Genomic DNA, 17,222 nt, shown 5'->3' on the forward strand with positions numbered 1-17,222 from the left:
TTTCTGTTGGATGTTACTATGTCAAGATGTGATGTCTGGAACTGCAGCAGCCATTTGGGACTATGAGATCAGCTAGCCTGAAAGTGACAGAGAAGATGAGAAGAACCTGGGCCAGCCATGATGTCACTGAGCCATCAGATTAACCACAGAACCTCTCTACTTCCAAACTCCTAGTGGTATGAAATAACAGATGTCCTCGCCAGCTCAGCAAGTCGAGTCAGGGTTTTCTGTTGCTTAGAGCTGAAACATGACAGCATAATTCACTTTAATTAATTCGTTCAACATGTATTCATTGAGCATGCACTATCCCCAGGCATTGTTCTAGAACTTGGGGATAGAGCAATAAATAAAATAGACAAATCCCTGCCTTTAGGAATATATGCTCTAGTAGGGAATTCACTTTGTGCAATGCCTTATGCAGTTAGCACAGCACAAGATGGGAAGATAGAAGGCATCCAGTGCTGCCGGGACGGAAGAAAAGGCGCATTTATTTGCGTCAGAGCCCTTTTCAAAGGTTGTCGCATTCAGTCATCACAGCTGCATGGTGATGTTCGTACTACAACCCCATTTTACAGATGAGGATGCAGGGGCTCGGGGCTCATAAACGGCAGAGCCAGGATAAGAATCCAGATCGTCAGCACCAACTCTGACACTCCTTCAGCTCTCCTGATACATCGAGTCTGCAGGATAGCAAAAGGGCCGACCGTAGTAGCAGAACCAGACCCACCCATCCTGGTGAGCCAGCATGTGGACAAGTCCTGGATACACGTCTCCTACCTGGTCTCAGACAAAGGGCTGTTATGTGACCTGTGAGGACTGTAAACAGGACAAGGCAGTAAAATTCAGAACAATCCCAAACAGATGGATATCTGGCAACTGTGAGATAAACTCAGAGCTTTGGCTGAGTTGGTGACAGCGCAGGAAGGAGCGGAGATGAGGGCTCTGAAGGGTCTGTGATTTCCTGGCCTCTCAGCTCTGACCAGGCTGCCCGAAAAGGGGGGTGGCCCCCGCCTTCTGTAGAAAATAAACAAAAACAGCTCTTGGGTCACAGATAGACTGACAAAAAATTGGAGCTGGAAGGGAGGGGAAGAGAGCTATGTGTTTTGCAATAATAATACGTAAAGGAACCCTTCCAAAAACTTCTGCTTAGGAGCTTCTTATTGACGTAATGAAGGTGCTTCACATTTATTGAGCATTTGATACATGTCAGGCAGTGTGCTAAATCCTTTCAATAGAAGAGTTAATTCTATTGTTATTCTTGTTTTTACAGATGAGGAAACCAAGGCACAGAGCATCTTAGTAATTTGTCAAAGGCCTCAGAACAAATAATGGGCAGACCTGGGATTTTAGCCAAGCCTGTCTTTAACTGCAGTTCTATGCTCCCCTCTATGAGCGTTTATGGAGCTTGAAGACCCTGGAGCTTACGTCCTCCACTCTGATCTAGGACAACACTTTTCAGCTGATCCAAAGCAAAAGACTGGTTTGTTTGCTTATTTCTGTGCTTCGTCCAGCCTGCCATGGATCGATTCCAAGTTCTAATTCACCCACAGAGTCCCACCACGCAGACTCGTAACCCGAGCCGCTCAACATCCTCTGAGGCCATCTTCTGGCCCCGCCTTCGGTGGTGCAGCAATGTCAAATCACTGTGGAGGTTCTAGTTCTAAACACTTCTCTTAGCTTCTGTATTTGCTCATTGTAGACCAGCAGCCAACAGTTCAGACAGGCACTGGTCCGCTGAATACACCTCGCACAGCCCTGATCTAGGACATCTAACCTGCAGCTCCCTGATCCTGAAAAAGCACGAGGACCCTTCAACAATGGTATTTGTATTATAGGTTCATCTCAGAGAAGTAAAGCCCAGCTTTTAAAAATCCAAATGAAAAAGAAAAGAAAATGGAAGCAAAGATATTGATTAAAAAGGTAGTTCACAGGCCTAAACGCATCTTTCATGGTATAAACTGCTAAAATGCAATTATCTAGCAGTAGAGGAACAGAAAAATAATTCTGGTAAAGCCAGTCACTAGAATAGTATACAACCATCGGAGGGATAGATATAATATGAAGTAGAAAACAAGATTGCCATAAAAATTATACCAATAGTATGATCTCATCTCTAACACATCAAAATCTGCTATCAAGAAAGGACTTTATCAACTATCTTGTCCTTAATTGTAATTTGGTAGATTATTTTAGCTGGTGACTAGCCTCAGTTTTTTTCTTTAGCATACTTATTAACATCTCCTTAATTTATTTTAAGAAAGCTGTTATCAATTCATTCTCACTAAGGTGTAAATGACTGACAATACCTAATATTTCGCAGGGACCATTTTCCCTTAAATGGAAGACATACTTAGCTAAGAGAAATTAATTGCTGGATTTGAATCACCTATGCAATAGAAATAATACTTTGAAATCAAGGAACAGATGAAGCTGACTAGAATCTCTGACATTATATGCCAGGTGCTCACAGGCTTGGTCCAAGCTCTTCTCCTTCCAAATGAAGAAACTAGAGTCCTTGCCTATACCAGCAAACCATGAGACCCAAAATATATGTAGGTCTACAAGTGAAGGCGTTTGAATTATTTAGGATTTACAACTCACCTACTTCTCAAAAGAATTTAAAAACACCAATGAAAATTTAAACAAATCGATTTTTATAAAACAGTACAAAAACAGTTTACAATATCCAAGTGATAGCTAAAAAGGTACTGTCATAGTGAGGCAATGAATTAAATTCACATTTTCCTCCCAGGACACTGCGTTATTTTTTACTCATCAGAAAAACTGCTGATGGACTGTATCTCCCAATAGCACTTCTCACATCAGTTGTTCAAAATGAACAAATTTAATTGGAGTACGTCGACTTCAAGGTTTAATAATTTCTTCCTAAGTAAACTTGTGGAAATCAATACATAAGTTATGAAGTATTTGGGAAATTCCGAAGCAAGAGCATATTCTGATAATCACTTTTTTTCCACTAAGCCATTTAAAGCATCTCAGGCTTGAAGTACATTATGGGTGAACACTTAGCAGTGCAGTTAGAACTCAACAGACCCCCCCTTCCCCCCACCTCACCATCAGATGATCCACATAGGTCAAATTTGGTGTCAAGCAAATTAAAAGTGTTATTTTATTATCCAAAGTAATTGTTTCAGTATTAAAAGACCATTATGCTGAATGGGTTATGTTGGTGATTACGCCATTAAGTCTGTGGGGCTAACTATTGGTTTAGCTGAACACCCAGGATCGTAAAAGCCTTCTTTGAGCTCCCCTGTATGTGGCAAATCATTCTTAACTGGGTGCTCCAAATGGTCTGTGTACCTCAGATGCATTTTTCTAAGCCATTAACGCATGGGAGCCCCTCCCCCAATTCTCCAAGCAACCATTAGTTAACAGTGTAAGAAGAAAGACCCAGGCCTCCCATTGTGATGTGGCTGGGACCGAACCTTCCAGGGGTGATGGTGCTCAGAACCATTCACTCACGGGATGAGCTCTCTGCTGTTCACGTCAAATATGCTCTGATGGGAAGGGGGGCCAGAGAGAGAAGGCTGTTAGAACGGTGCTTGTTTTAGAGCATGTTTTAAATCTCTGGATACAGATACATTTTTGAAAGCTTCAAGGAATCTCAACTTTGTAAAGAATTTTGAAATGAACTCCTTAGCCTGGCCCTCAGAACAGCTCCCCTATCTGAGGATGCGGTAAGTACTAACCTCCACATTAGGGGATCCAAGTATCATTGCTGACGCTTACATAGCCCTGCCAGGTTTCCTATTGTACAGATGGGAAAAGAGGCTCAGAGAGGAGAATCTTCCCAAAGCTTCATGGTAACCTGGAACTTACAGCAAAGATCCGCTCGGGTTTGTCTCCGAAACACAGGCTTCCATTGTATGCTGACTCCCTAAAACACGGCAATCCAGCTCCAAGCTTACATTCCCTGCCAGAGGGTAGCTTATGTAAGCCCATACCTAAACACCATATGGTTAGTCATAAAACCATCAAAACCCCGTAAACTACCCAGAAACAAGCTTTACAAGAAACGGACAAAATCCATTTCTGAGACACACACCGAGGGACATTTCAAACAAAGCCTGGAACAATTGGAAAATCGCGTCTCATTCTCACACAAGTCTCAGAATTGCAGAGAAGCTAATCCTCTCCCCCAAACTGATCTATAAATTAAATGCAACTCTAACGAAAACCCCAACAGGATTTTCGTTGAAACTTTGAAAAATGATTCTAAAGTTCATCTGGAAGAATAAACATTCAAGAAGAGCCAAGAAATTTCTAAAAACAAACAGTAATGAGATATTAAAATGTGTGGTCCTGGCACCGAAATACGGAGTGATCAAATGGCCATGGTAGAAAGTCTATATGGACATTTAGTATATAATAGAAGCAGCATTTTATATCCGTGGGAATAAGATAAATTATTAAAGAATTGGTCTTGAAAAAACCTAGCTAGCCATTTGGAAAGAATAAATAGAGCTGGATCCCAGCCTCATTCTTTATACTGAGTTAAATTCCAGAGGGATCAACAATGTAAATGTAAAAATTGGAACTATAAAAGTAACAGGGGGAAAAAAGATGAAGATTTTTATTATCCAGGGAAAATGGCAGCCTTTCTTATCATAAGTCAAAAGTAATACATATAAATGGGGAAATTTGATAAATTTTATTTTGTTAAAAAGTGTAAAACCCCTGTCATTTTTAAATGACAAATAGAAAATTATTTGCAACAAATATGATTTTGAAGAGTTAATATCACTAATCTAAAAGGCGTATATAAAATATTTTCTTTTTTGTATCCTCCAACATTGTTTGACTCTTCTATATGAGCAAATACCATTTTTTTCTATTGAGAAAAATAGTAAAGCTGTTCTTCTTTTTAAAAATAAACATTTGTTTAACCAGGCCTATGTCCTCCAGCAAATAAGTTCCAATATTTAAAGGCACCAACCAATCACTTTAGGTCACATCATTGCAATCCCAACCACAGGGTTTTCAAGTTGGATGTGCTTAAGAATCACCGGAGGAGGTTTTGTTGCTGATTTCAGGGGTAAAGGAATTTGCCTTTAAAATTTTACAAGCACTTTGATGTGTCTCCCCTGCTAACCCTAGCTTGAAAACTACTGTAGTAGCATATTCAATCACAAAACATTTTAACCTGCAAAAAAGTACACTGGGAGACTATCTCAAATTTACCAGGAGATGTAGAAATATCCAGTGCACCCTAAAAGCAGCCACAGTACCCACTGAAGGATTGCTTTCCCTGTCTCCCAGCTTTGGTGGCCCCTTAGGATCTGATGCTAAAATACTGGTACCAAATGAAGCTATAATATTATCTAGGTTTTCTTCTCAAGATCTCTTGCATTTTATGTCAGGAAAACAATTCTGGGCATGACACTGAATTCTCTGCAGCCCCTTGATGTGAATGAAGTGTGGGGGCTCTGTCTTCTGCAGTTAAGTGACTCTCACAGGAACTCAATCTGTGTGCAGTCCCAATTTCATTTACTGAAGATGCCACATATGTTTTCTAAGGTGAAAAAAAAAATTCTGACTCCTTATTGGAACTTTTCTGCCTTATCTTGACAATCTGCTTTTCTCATAAAGTTGGAATAAACTTTGCAAGTTTCTACTATGGGCTCTTTGTTCCCTCAGTTTTCACTTTAGTGTTATGAGCTTTACAGGCATTAAGTACTGAGACACTAGCACAGTTCACTAGGCATGGTGACTTACTCAAAGCCACCTTGTTGCATTAAAAACTCAAGATTTCGAGTCAATGGATGACATGTTTAGATTTAAATGTAGTCAACTTGAGAGATCTTCCTACAATTGGATTTTTCAAAGGATCTAAAGACCTTAGAAACTGATCAGTTTTTCTAATTGTTCTTTTCCCTTTTTTCAACTTTTAGGGACAAGTAGCTAGGTCCTACTACCTATATGTTTAGGCTTTCAGTCCTTTCTCCCTTCATACATAGGTATTCTATACTAGATAAGAAAACAATTCTGTTACCTCCTTATTGTTTATCTAACAATGGGTCATTCCTTCCTTCCTTCTTCACTCATTATTTGATCAATGCCTAGGAAGCACCTAGATATAGTCTAGTCACTTTGTTAGATCATAAGAATCTAAGAATTTTTGGACACTAATTCTCAATGATGTAACTTTGTTCTTTCCCCAGTTCCCCCAAGGAGACCAACTTCAGTGACAATATAGTTCCAGAACTACCAACTGTACAAGTACTGTGAAATTAGTCTCGATATTCTTGATAAATGGCCATGAAAGACATTTAGGATGATTTCTCATCAGTTAGGCACTAACAACTGGCCTTACTTTTATGTGCTGCTCATGGTCCCCCCATGGGTACTTTTGGACCTCCTGGTCCTCACTGGTATAAAAATGCATAAGCTTCCTAACACCCCATGGTTACATGACATGCTCTGGCATGCATGGCCTTACCTCAGACTGGGTAAGGGACACACTCTTTCAAAATGATCATTCTTCCCCAAAATCTTTATTTTCCTCTTTGAATCTGGGAGTGAGTCATTGATGAAAGATTGCTGTCTGAATAAGGATTGCATGTCCCCCAAATCCTGACAATCACTTGGGACTGCCACCTGCCTACCCAAGAGGTAAGAATTCTCACTCTTCACATTCTCAACAACCTTGTGCTGCTGTTTGATTTCTGAGAAAATCAGAATTTATTTCCAGTGCCCAGGCCTTGCTCCGTGCCAATGAAAATCTCAAATTTGGTTCCAAGAGGAGTTCCTCTTGGAGGTTGTTTCTGTGGATTCCTCATATGAGATAATCTCATGGGAAGCTATTTTGGAAATCCCCAACATCAGCATGTGGGGCAGATGGCCCTACTCTTCGAGGCTGCAGCAGAGCCTCTTCGACCTCTTGCTTTCACTTGTAAAACTCAAGACTCTGGACAGTGACCAATAGGACTGGCAAGACATCTTTCTTCAGTAACTTAGTCATTTCACCAAACTCCCTGATCTTAGGCAAGTCACTCGTCACAAGGTGTGTTACTATGGCATATATCTGGTCCTATGGGAAGGCTGCTTATGTTTATTTTGTTTGCTTCTAGAGAGCCTCAAACACAACTTGGAAAACCCTGAGCCTAAAAACTGGGGGAATTACATACAGTTCATCTGGAAGTCAGCACAGACTTATTCCAAGTTCCTCATTCTTTTGGGCAAGATGGTCTGAGTAATAATTCTCAAAGACTATTAGTGTCAGCTTGGAGGGAGGTCTCTTATCAATAGGTTAGAGGGTTCTCTGTCTCTGTAGGCATTATCTCAGTCAAAATGTTTCCCTCAACCACAGACGGCGACATGGATGGCATGCTTATCAAATCCAATGAAATTCACTCAGCATGTGAATTCCAAGAAACAGGACATTTGACATCCAGTTCTGCAATATACTTCAGTGAAACCACTTAAGCAGTGCCTACCACTTTCAGTGACGATAGGATTTAGTTGCACATGAAGAGTAATTATCCAAAGATTTATACTGTGTGCTGTTGTTTTGTTTTCTTCATTCTCATTAGTCTTATGCTCTGGCTTGTTTTTTTGTTTTTTTGTTTGTTTGTTTCTTGGTTTTTTTGCCAACAAGTACATGCAGTGTTTGAAATCACAGGAAGTGGCCAGGTGAGTTAGGCCCAGCAAATTTTAACTGCCATTTACTACCATCTTAAAGGAATACCCCAAGATATCACACAGTGCTCCTTGGCACACAGGACAGATGAAGGTTTTACAGGCAACTTCAAGTCCTGCAGCTCAGGGCCATAGAATTTTAAAGCTGAAAAAACATATTAGAAATGATCTAGCCTAAATAAACATCCCATTTTACTAATGAGGCACTTAAAAGTTACAGGATTTCCATGGCTTCCAAATGCCCCACTACAATTCAGATACAGAGCCTGAATGAGAACCCCACTTCTTCCCTATACTCACTTCCTTTATGCTCCAGGACACTGATCAAGGTCCCCTCATAAGTAAGCAGTGATCCCCTCCTTGGGGGACACACCCCTGGGAGCCATTCATGCCAACATTCCCACAAAGCTCCACCCCTCCCATTGTGGTTTCCTCTGTCTAGCAGACCTTCCTTGCTAGTCTGGAAACCATTCCCAAATCATCTTCCAAGACCCAGCTCGAGTATCAAACTTTGGGGAAACTATTATTCCTTCACAGTTAGTTGCTCATTGTTCACTTTGCTGTACTATGTGCATTTTCAAACTGGTTTACAGCTCTCTGTCTCTCTCACCTGGAGGTGCTGGGAACAAGGATTAAATGTCAGCCATCTTGAATCTCTAGCTTCAAGTACAGCCAGGAATATGGTGGACAATCAATGGCCAAATTTAAAAAAGCAAATAAACAACAAAAAAGAAAGGAAAAAAAATTGGCCAGGCTCCATTCCATAATTCTGGGGAAGCCACAATGATGAAAAGAATAAGCTTTAGCCCCAGCCATTGTGGCTCAGCGGATTGAGTGCCGGCCTGCAAACCAAAGGGTCACTGGTTTGATTCCCAGTCAGGGCACATGCCTGGATTGCGGGCTAGGTCCCCAGTAGGGGGCACGCAAGAGGCAACCACACTTTGATGTTTCTCTCTTCTTTCTCTCTCCCTTCCCCTCTGTCTAAAAATAAATAAATAAAATCTTCTTTAAAAAAAAAGGGAAAGAAATTTTTGCTCTCAAGGAGCTTACAATCCAGGGGAGAAGTCACTTCTAACTTCCAAAAAAATATTTATTGCATGATGAGTAACATGATCTAATTCCAGTCCGCCCATATTGATAGCCTAATACCAAAGTTCAGCTGGTCTCAGTGTGTCCTGTGGAGCAGTCATTTCTTACTGCAGCTAACAGGACTTCCTACACTGTAGTCTGACTTCTGTACTTCACTGCAACTATCACAGCCCCCAGTGCTCTCACCATACAGCTGAGCGGAGAACCTGGTGGGAAAATTCACTCACACACATTGGAAGTGTTCTCCACGCTGGCATGCTGTGCTGGCCCAGAGTGGGAAAATAATGTACTGTTAGTTGGAGTGTAAGGTAGTACAAACATTCTAGTTATCAACTTGGCAATATGTATCACCATTTTAAATGTGTACCCCTTTGTCCCAGCATTTCCACTGCCAAAATTTTATCCTATGAACATATGGGCACAAATCTGCAAATCTATAAGGATATTCATTGCAGTGATGGTTGAAATGGCATGAATTTAAAAACTGTGACATCCATACCTTGGAATTCCAAGGAATCATTACAAAGGATGCAACATATCTAAATGTTCTGAAAAGAAAAAATGTTCACATATTATTAACTCAAAATCCAAGACATTGAAGAGTGATGTTTGGTAGTTACCCATTTGTGTGAACAAAGAAGAGAAACATATATTTGTATATGTATAAAAATATGAAAGAATATGTTAAAATTATTAACAGAAATTATAACAGTGGATGGCAGAGCCTGGTACTGGCATAAAAATATACACAATGGATCAATGGAACAGAAGAGAAAACCCAGAAATAAACCCACATCTTTATAGTCAATTAATGTTGGACAGAGGAAGCAAGCACATAAAATGGGCTAAAGATAGTTTGTTCAATGAATGGTATTGGGAAAATTGGACAAATCCGTGCAGAAAAATGAAAGTAGACCACTTGCTTACACCACACACAAGAATAAATTCAAAATGGATCAAAGACTTAAATGTTAGACCTGAAACTATAAAAATCCTAGAAGAAAACATAGGCAGCAAAATCTTGGACATGGCTCATAGCAATACTTTATCAGATATATCTCCCCAGGCAAGGGAAACAAAAGAAAAAATAAACAAATGGGGCTACATCAAGCTAAAAAGTTTTTGCACAGCAAAGGAAATCACCAACAAAATAAAAAGACAACCCACAGTATGGGAGAATATATTTGCCAATACATCTGATAAGGGGTTAATATCCAAAATTTATAAAGAATTTACAAAACTCAACACCAAAAAAACAAACTGCCCAATTGAAAAATGGGTGAAGGACCTGAACAGACACTTCTCCAAAAAGGACATACAGATGGGCAGTAGACATTTGAAAAGGTACTCAATGGCACTAATCATCAGAGAGATGCAAATTAAAACCACAATGAGATACCATCTCACACCTGTCAGAATGGCTATCATCAATAAATCAATGAACAGGTGCTGGCGAGGATGTGGAGAAAGAGGAACCTTTTGCACTGTTGGTGGGAATGCAGACTGGTGCAGCCACTGTGGAAAGCAATAAGGAGATACCTCAAAAAATTAAAAATGGATCTGCCTTTTGACCCAACTATCCCACTTCTGGGAATATATCCAAAGGAATCCAAAACATTAATTCAAAAGAACATAAGCACCCCTATGTTCATTGTATCATTGTTTACAATCACCAAGATATGGAAGCAGCCCCAGTGTCCATCGGTAGGTGAATGGATAAAACAACTATGGGACATTTACACAGTGGAATACTACTCAGCCATAAAAAAAGAAAATTTAACCCTTTGCAACAGTATAGATGGACCTGGAGAACATCATGCTAAGTGAAATAAGCCAGTCAGAGAAAGACAAATACCATATGATTTCACTGGTGGAATCTAATGAACAAACTGAACTAACAAGGAAAATGGGGACAGACTCATAGATGGAGAAGAGGATGACAGCTAGGGGGGAAGGGAGGTGAGGGGTGGAGGGACTGAGCAAAAAGGAAAAAGGACTCATGCACATGGACAACAGTGTGGTGATGACTGGGGGGAGGGGGTATAAGGGAACGAAATGGTAATGGAAAAAGTAAAGATTAAATTAAAAAACAGTGGATGGCATAGAAGAAGGGATGGGAGAATTTCATTTTTAATTTCACACACTTCTGCAACGTTTCAATTATTTTACCATTGAATATATTACTTTTATGGTTTCTAACAGTGTCTTCCATTTTTTTTACCACCTTCTTGTTATTTCCATTTCAGTTTAGTCAACTAGATTTTCTCAGGACTGAGGTTATTTTTTTCCATATTAACTCTCAAATTCATACACATCTCCCAAACTTATTCTGCCCAAACCACCTTTTGACTTTAAATATAACCTTCCCAACGTCTTTACCTTATTATTAACCCATGAAACCATCAGTACACGATCTCCCACCGCAATCCAGGTATTGAATTACAAAAAGCACATTTGGGGGGTGGGCAGCTAATTCTATCGTGGCAGTTAAAACATCAACAAACACCAGCAACACCACATGGTCACGATGGAGGAGGTCAAAGAACCATGCACTCTGCACCAGGAGTCACAATGGGACTTAACTGGGGCAGTTCTGGTTCTGCCATTAAGATCACTAGCACTCCAATCTCAATGCAAGTGCATAAGACACCGCCATTATCCCCGGATCATTGCTACGATAGACCCAAACAACTCCAGTCTATCGTGCCAATGTGTATTTAGGGAGTCCTTAATGCACGGATCATTGGCGAGCTTCCCCATAAAGGCCCTGCAGGAGCGGTGGCCGTGTGTGGAGTCAATGCGCACCCGGGGACTCCCCCATGCCTGGATCATTTGCAGCGCATCGTGTCGATGCACACTCCGGGAGCCCTTACTCTGCAGCCTGTGTGTGCTAAGGAACAATGTACACCAAAAATACTTATGAGAGAGTTGTTACAGTGCATACACAGTATTCACTCTTCTAAATGGCATGTCAGCAAGTTTAGTGTTCGACAAATAAGCCCTAAAAGGCACAAAACACTCCTAGAGGCCCAACTTCGCACACGGACAATTGGTCCATGGAATTGTGGCACCACGGAGGTGGGAATGTGGGTCTTCCGTCACAGTGAACAAAAAGAAAGGAACAGCCAGTTTGTGCAGTCTAAACCGCTTCTACTGTGTCGTCAAGGTTTTCGATATAATCCCAATTACTTCCTAATTATTTTCTGGGGCGTTTGATGCTTAATATCCAAGAACTTTCCCTCTCTCCCTGCTCTGTTCCAAAGCACCTGCAGAGGAAGGTGAGAAGGTTGGAGAAAAGCTCCATTTTAAGCCTCTAGACCAAGACAGTCCAGTATAAATATAAGGTGGGCCACATACGTCATTGTAAATCTCTTGTAGCCACATATTTTAAAAGGTAAAAAGAATCAGCCCTGGCTGGTGTGGCTCAACCCCAGAGGGCTGAACGTCTGCCTGTACACTGAACGGTCACCAGTTTGATTCCCAGCCAGGGCACCTGACTGGGTTGTGGGCCCCGTCCCCAGCTGGGGGCGTGCGAGAGAGGCAGCCACACAGGATATCGCACACGGCGTTGTTTCCCTCTTTCTCCCTCCCTTCCCCTCTCTCTAGACATGAGTAAAATCCTTTTTTAAAAAGGTCAAAAGAATCAGATTTAGTAGATTTTAATAACATATTTTATTTCCCCAATACATCCAAAATAGTATCACTTCAATAGCCAATCAGCATTTGAAAATAATTACTGAGACACCAAACACCCTTTCATACAGCCTTCACAATCCAGTCTGTCCTTTTCCCTTACCGTCTGTCTCAGCAAGGATTTTAGCCCCATTTCGGGTGCTCAGTAACCTGCTGGCCAGTGGCTGCCCCAGTGGACAGCACAGCTACAGAGCCCTAGGAAAACGAGTCCCAGTGGCTTCTAGGCCAGCTGTCCTCTGTCACCTACCTATCTCAGAGCAGGTGTGGGTCTAGCTTTCCACCTCACTTCCTTACCAGTGCTGAACCTGCTTTTTCTTAGCTCCCTGAGGGGGCAGATGTGTTTTGGGCTTTGTCGTCATAAAAATAAGTACAAATAGGCATTCAGAAATGGGAGAAAAACCACTTTAGGCCAAAATGATAACTCAGCCTTAGGTCTTATCTCTTGGAGATGGATGTGAAGAGGAGAGCCAGGCGCTGCTGCGGCACGGGAAGCGAGCTGAGCGGGAAGTGCGAGGGTGGTGGCCTCGCTGCCACTACCTCTTACCCAAATGTGCTGTCGCAGGGCAGCGGGCCAGAGTCTGGGGTGTGTGGGGTCACGGGCAGCCAGTCCGGGTGGGGTCGCTGGTCTCTGGGGCTGAGTCTTTCCCAGGGACACGGTGCAGGAGGGGGTGCGCGGAGAGGGAACGAGACAAAAACGAGGGGGCAGGAAGGGAAGAGAGCGACGGCGCCAGGCGGAGGGCAGGAGCGGAAGGCGGGCTCGGGGCGGCGCACGCAGGCGGGCTCGGCCGCCCAGAGGGGCGCGGGCGCCGGGCGCTCTTCCCGGGCCTCGCGGACGCGCGGGGGGCAGGGCGAGCCGGGCAGCTGTATTGGAATATCAGGCTCTGCCACACTCGGGGCGCTGCTGACAACTTCATTACCTCGAAGTATAAAAATGACTGCCGGCGAATGCAAATGGCTCGCCCGTCTCAGCTGCCTGCCTCTGCTCAGCCGCCGGCTGCGGGCGGAGGCCCGGGGCGCCGCCGCCGACACAATGAACCGGCCCGCCTGCCGCGGCTTCCTCTCCCGCACCCCTGCGCCGCCCCGACCGGGACCCGGCCGACCTGCGCCGGCTCCGAGGGCCCGAGTGGACCTCGGTTTGGAAGTAGAAATGCAGGTGGGGGTGGCTGAGAACTACGGAACCGCTAAGATTTGCTTGCGAATATTAAGCAAATGCTCGGCCTCTTAATTGTCATCTAATTAATGTGTGGAAATGCCAGGAAAGTAGACTACACCGTGGGGAGGATTCGTAACCTTGAACCCTCATGGAAGATGCTGGACCCCACTGGTCCCCGACCACCCTGTCCATGGTGATGAATTTGGGTGAAAGCATCCCCAGAGCCCCATTTGCGTCTCTTGAGCAGAGGTGAAAGGGTGTGCTGTGCTCCCTTCTCCCCAGGCCTTCGGGTCCAGCTACCCCCATGAGGATGCTGCGGCAGGACCCCCTCCCAAATCTCTGCCCTAGCTGAGCGATCCGTATGGGAAGAGAGGCAAGTCGTGTGCAGAAGGGGAAGCAGTCCTTGCAGAGCCTCTCTGCTTCCTTTGGCATAAAGGGGGGAAGACGTGCTCCCTGCAAGAAGTCACCTCCTGCCTGTGACAGCTCGGGTCATTACCTGTGGACTCCTGTGAGCTCCTCCAGGACAGGAGCTAAGTTACTTTTGTTAATAACAACAGTATCAGCAACAATAATATTAAACATCTACTGAGAGTTTATTACGCACAAAGTATTATGCCACTGCTTTACCTGGAGTAAAGCATTTTTGCCTCAACAGCCCTATTGCTCCCCTGGAAACCGAGGCTTAGGGAAGCCAGCTATGGAGCTTGCTTGAGAAAGCAGGCCTGCCTCCCTCCAGAGCCTGAGCTCTCAACCACTCTGCTGCACGCCTTTCCTGGTCCTTTCTTGCAGATGATACTGCTGCCCCATCCATACCCCTTCCTTCACTCTCCCACCCTACCTCCAAGCCATTCCTTTATCTCCCTTGTGGCCGAAGGGTAAATCCTAAAGAGTCTAAATCTGTTTGATCAACCCCTTCTTTTGTCCAGGGCTTGGTTCAGGAACAGCATGTGACCAATACTGGCCAACTCCAGGCAAGAGGACATCTGCTGGGGGGTTCTGGGAAGTGCTTCCTTGCTCTAAAAGAGACACAGAAATAATTCCCACTTCTTCAGCGGGATGATACCCTGGGGCTGTGTGTGATTTCACTGTGTTCAGCTCCTGGTAACCTTGGATGAGGCAGCCAGGGGAGAGCTACTCTTCGAGTAGCCTGATCTGCAGGAGTTAGTACTCTTAATGAGAGGGCTGAGGGTTAGGCAAGTCTCCTTCTAGCCCATCTCTACCAGCAGGGAAGTCATGATGCCTCATGTTCACTCCAGGTTATCTTTAAGGTTAATTCCTTTTTGAGAGAAAATGTAAAGTAGTAAGCAAATGAAAAACTCCAGAAATTTGGGCAGATCTCTTCCCTGCTCTGTTTCCCTTTCTTCATCAGTAACACGACTGAAGAGGGTCGACTCCCGGGCACTTAAAATAGAACCTCACACTTCCAGCTTCTCTTTCTGGACACTCATCTCCAGTCTTATTCCATCCCAAGGCTCTAAGCAGCTTTTCCCCAATGCCCTTTTCCATTAAGACATCTCTTTGCAGACACAGGCAAGACATCTCTCCCCTCCCAGAGTATCAGACCCTCCATCCAACTCTCGTGCCCACCAACACCCAGGTGTCTGCACTTGACTGCCTTACACAGGTTGTTTTCCGGCCTCCAAGTGGTCTCTCTAGAGAACTTGCATCTGGTTTTGAACATTTTGGAAAACAATGGCTAGTTAATCAGTCACTTTGAAATATAGAATCCAAATTAGAATGGCAAATGGATTTTGATTGTCCTTAAGATCATGTACATTTTTCATTAAACTGTGCAAAAATATAGATGAAATGCATACTAGGTGCTTTAACAAATGCATACTAGGTGCTTCATCCAGAACCAACAAGTGGTGACCTGCTCAAATCTCTCTTATGTTTCTCACCACTGAGGAGAGGAGGCCCAAACTTCCCAGCAAGGCGTTCCAGACACTCCACAGTCTGCACCTAACCAGCTCCAGCCTTATCTGCCTACCATTACATACCCCCAAACACACTGTTACCCTTCCAAGTCTCTAGAGTGCCCAATCTCCAGCTGTTCAAACACCACTGATCCTTCCAGGCCCAGATTAAATACCATTCTTTCCAAGAAGCCATTCCTCACGTTTAGTGACACAAAATGTTGAGTTACTTGGTATTTGTTCTCAATAATATTGAGTAATATTATACCCTGTATTCTTAAAATAATACACATGTTGAAATAGCAGAGGACTTAAATATTCTCATCCAAACAAGTAAAGTCACTCCCAGTTTAAAGATGAGCTCTTCTCTTATATGTGATAAAATAAACTTCTTACATCTTATGTTTTTGTTAAGATAACTTTGATGTAAATAACAGAAAACTTGTTTCTACTTGCTTATACAACAAGGAAAATATAGTATTTCCTGACGAAGTCTCAAGGCAGCAGGTGCAGAGATTAATTTAATGGTTCGATAATGTTTCACGTTGTCAAGGACCTGGGTTCTTCTCATCTTCCCACTCTGCCGTCCTCAGCTTGTCGACCTTGTCCTTAGTTAGCTCTCCTCAAGGTCTCAGAATGGCTGCCATTGTTCTTGACATCACTTGAAGACATGAAAAGTCAAGCCAAAAGGTAGAACTGTTCTTACTGTAAATTTCTTCCTAAGATAAGAGTGGGAAAGTAATACCAGAAGACACCTCCAAAGATCTCTTCTCATTTCATTGGCCGGAACTGGGTCACATGCCTATCTCTGAATTTTCCTGGCAAGAGAGATGAGCTGATGACATCATCAAGTCAGGACTTACCCTTGAGTTATATTAGGGGGTGGGAGAGGAGGCAGGGGATAGGATAGGCAATATCAAAACAAAACCTGAATTTTAACCAGTCTTCCAGTCATCTGTTTCTGTGTACAAATCATCCCTAAACTAACTGGCTTTAAAAAATTATTTTTCTCAAGAATACGGTCTTGAAGGGAAAGGGAGTGATTCCCAAGAAAGAAGGGAACTAAAACCATCTCTCTGCAAATTATGATGGCTTATCATTTGGAAGTCAAAAATAGTCACATTTAGATTATTCTTGTATTGATTCTTTCTACAAAACACATGTTCGAAAAATGGCACATATGACTTTAGTCAATAGCAAATCGATTGGCTGAATTCAACTGGTAATTTCTTACTGGGGGTAAAATTATGTTTGCTTTTTTCCTAAATAACTAGCCGCAGTATGGATCCCACCTAGGGGTTTCCTTTAACAATACTAATGCTGGACTGAATTGAGCTATTTTTGTCCTACACTCTTTAGTTTGTAGACATCTGAGAATTAAGGTCAGGAGGGTAGCAAATAATTCTGTTGATTTAGCAAATAATGTAATAACTGGATTATTCACCACCACCCTCACCCTTTTGAAAACCTGTAAAGCACAGAAGCTTTTGAAGGTAAAATTATTAAATAACCATTCCCCTCTTTTAATCTAGGCAGGTAGGAAAATTGCGACATACACTCAGTGTTTTGTAATGTCACTTCTTTATCCTAAATAGGACTCCGAGTTCTCTTTTAACTTTTATGTATGTGAGGCAAAAAGTTCTTAAGTGGTGGCTATAGTTAGATTTATATCATTTACTAACATAATACATGGACTTCCTTTTGTGATTATA

General features: G+C 42.7%; 1 long non-coding RNA gene across 1 annotated transcript in view; it reads right to left on the reverse strand.

Annotated features, from left to right (window-relative positions):
* LOC123480019 (uncharacterized) overlaps positions 1 to 13,139 on the reverse strand; it is a 68,103-nt gene extending 54,964 nt beyond the window's left edge. Inside the window, exon 1 of the long non-coding RNA XR_006655872.3 lies at positions 12,986 to 13,139. This is a non-coding gene — a long non-coding RNA (uncharacterized lncRNA). The remainder of the gene's footprint in view (positions 1 to 12,985) is intronic.
* Between the last annotated feature and the right edge of the window lie 4,083 nt (positions 13,140 to 17,222).

This window comes from Desmodus rotundus, chromosome 6 (genome assembly GCF_022682495.2).
Source record: "Desmodus rotundus isolate HL8 chromosome 6, HLdesRot8A.1, whole genome shotgun sequence".
NCBI classification, from domain to species: domain Eukaryota; kingdom Metazoa; phylum Chordata; class Mammalia; order Chiroptera; family Phyllostomidae; genus Desmodus; species Desmodus rotundus.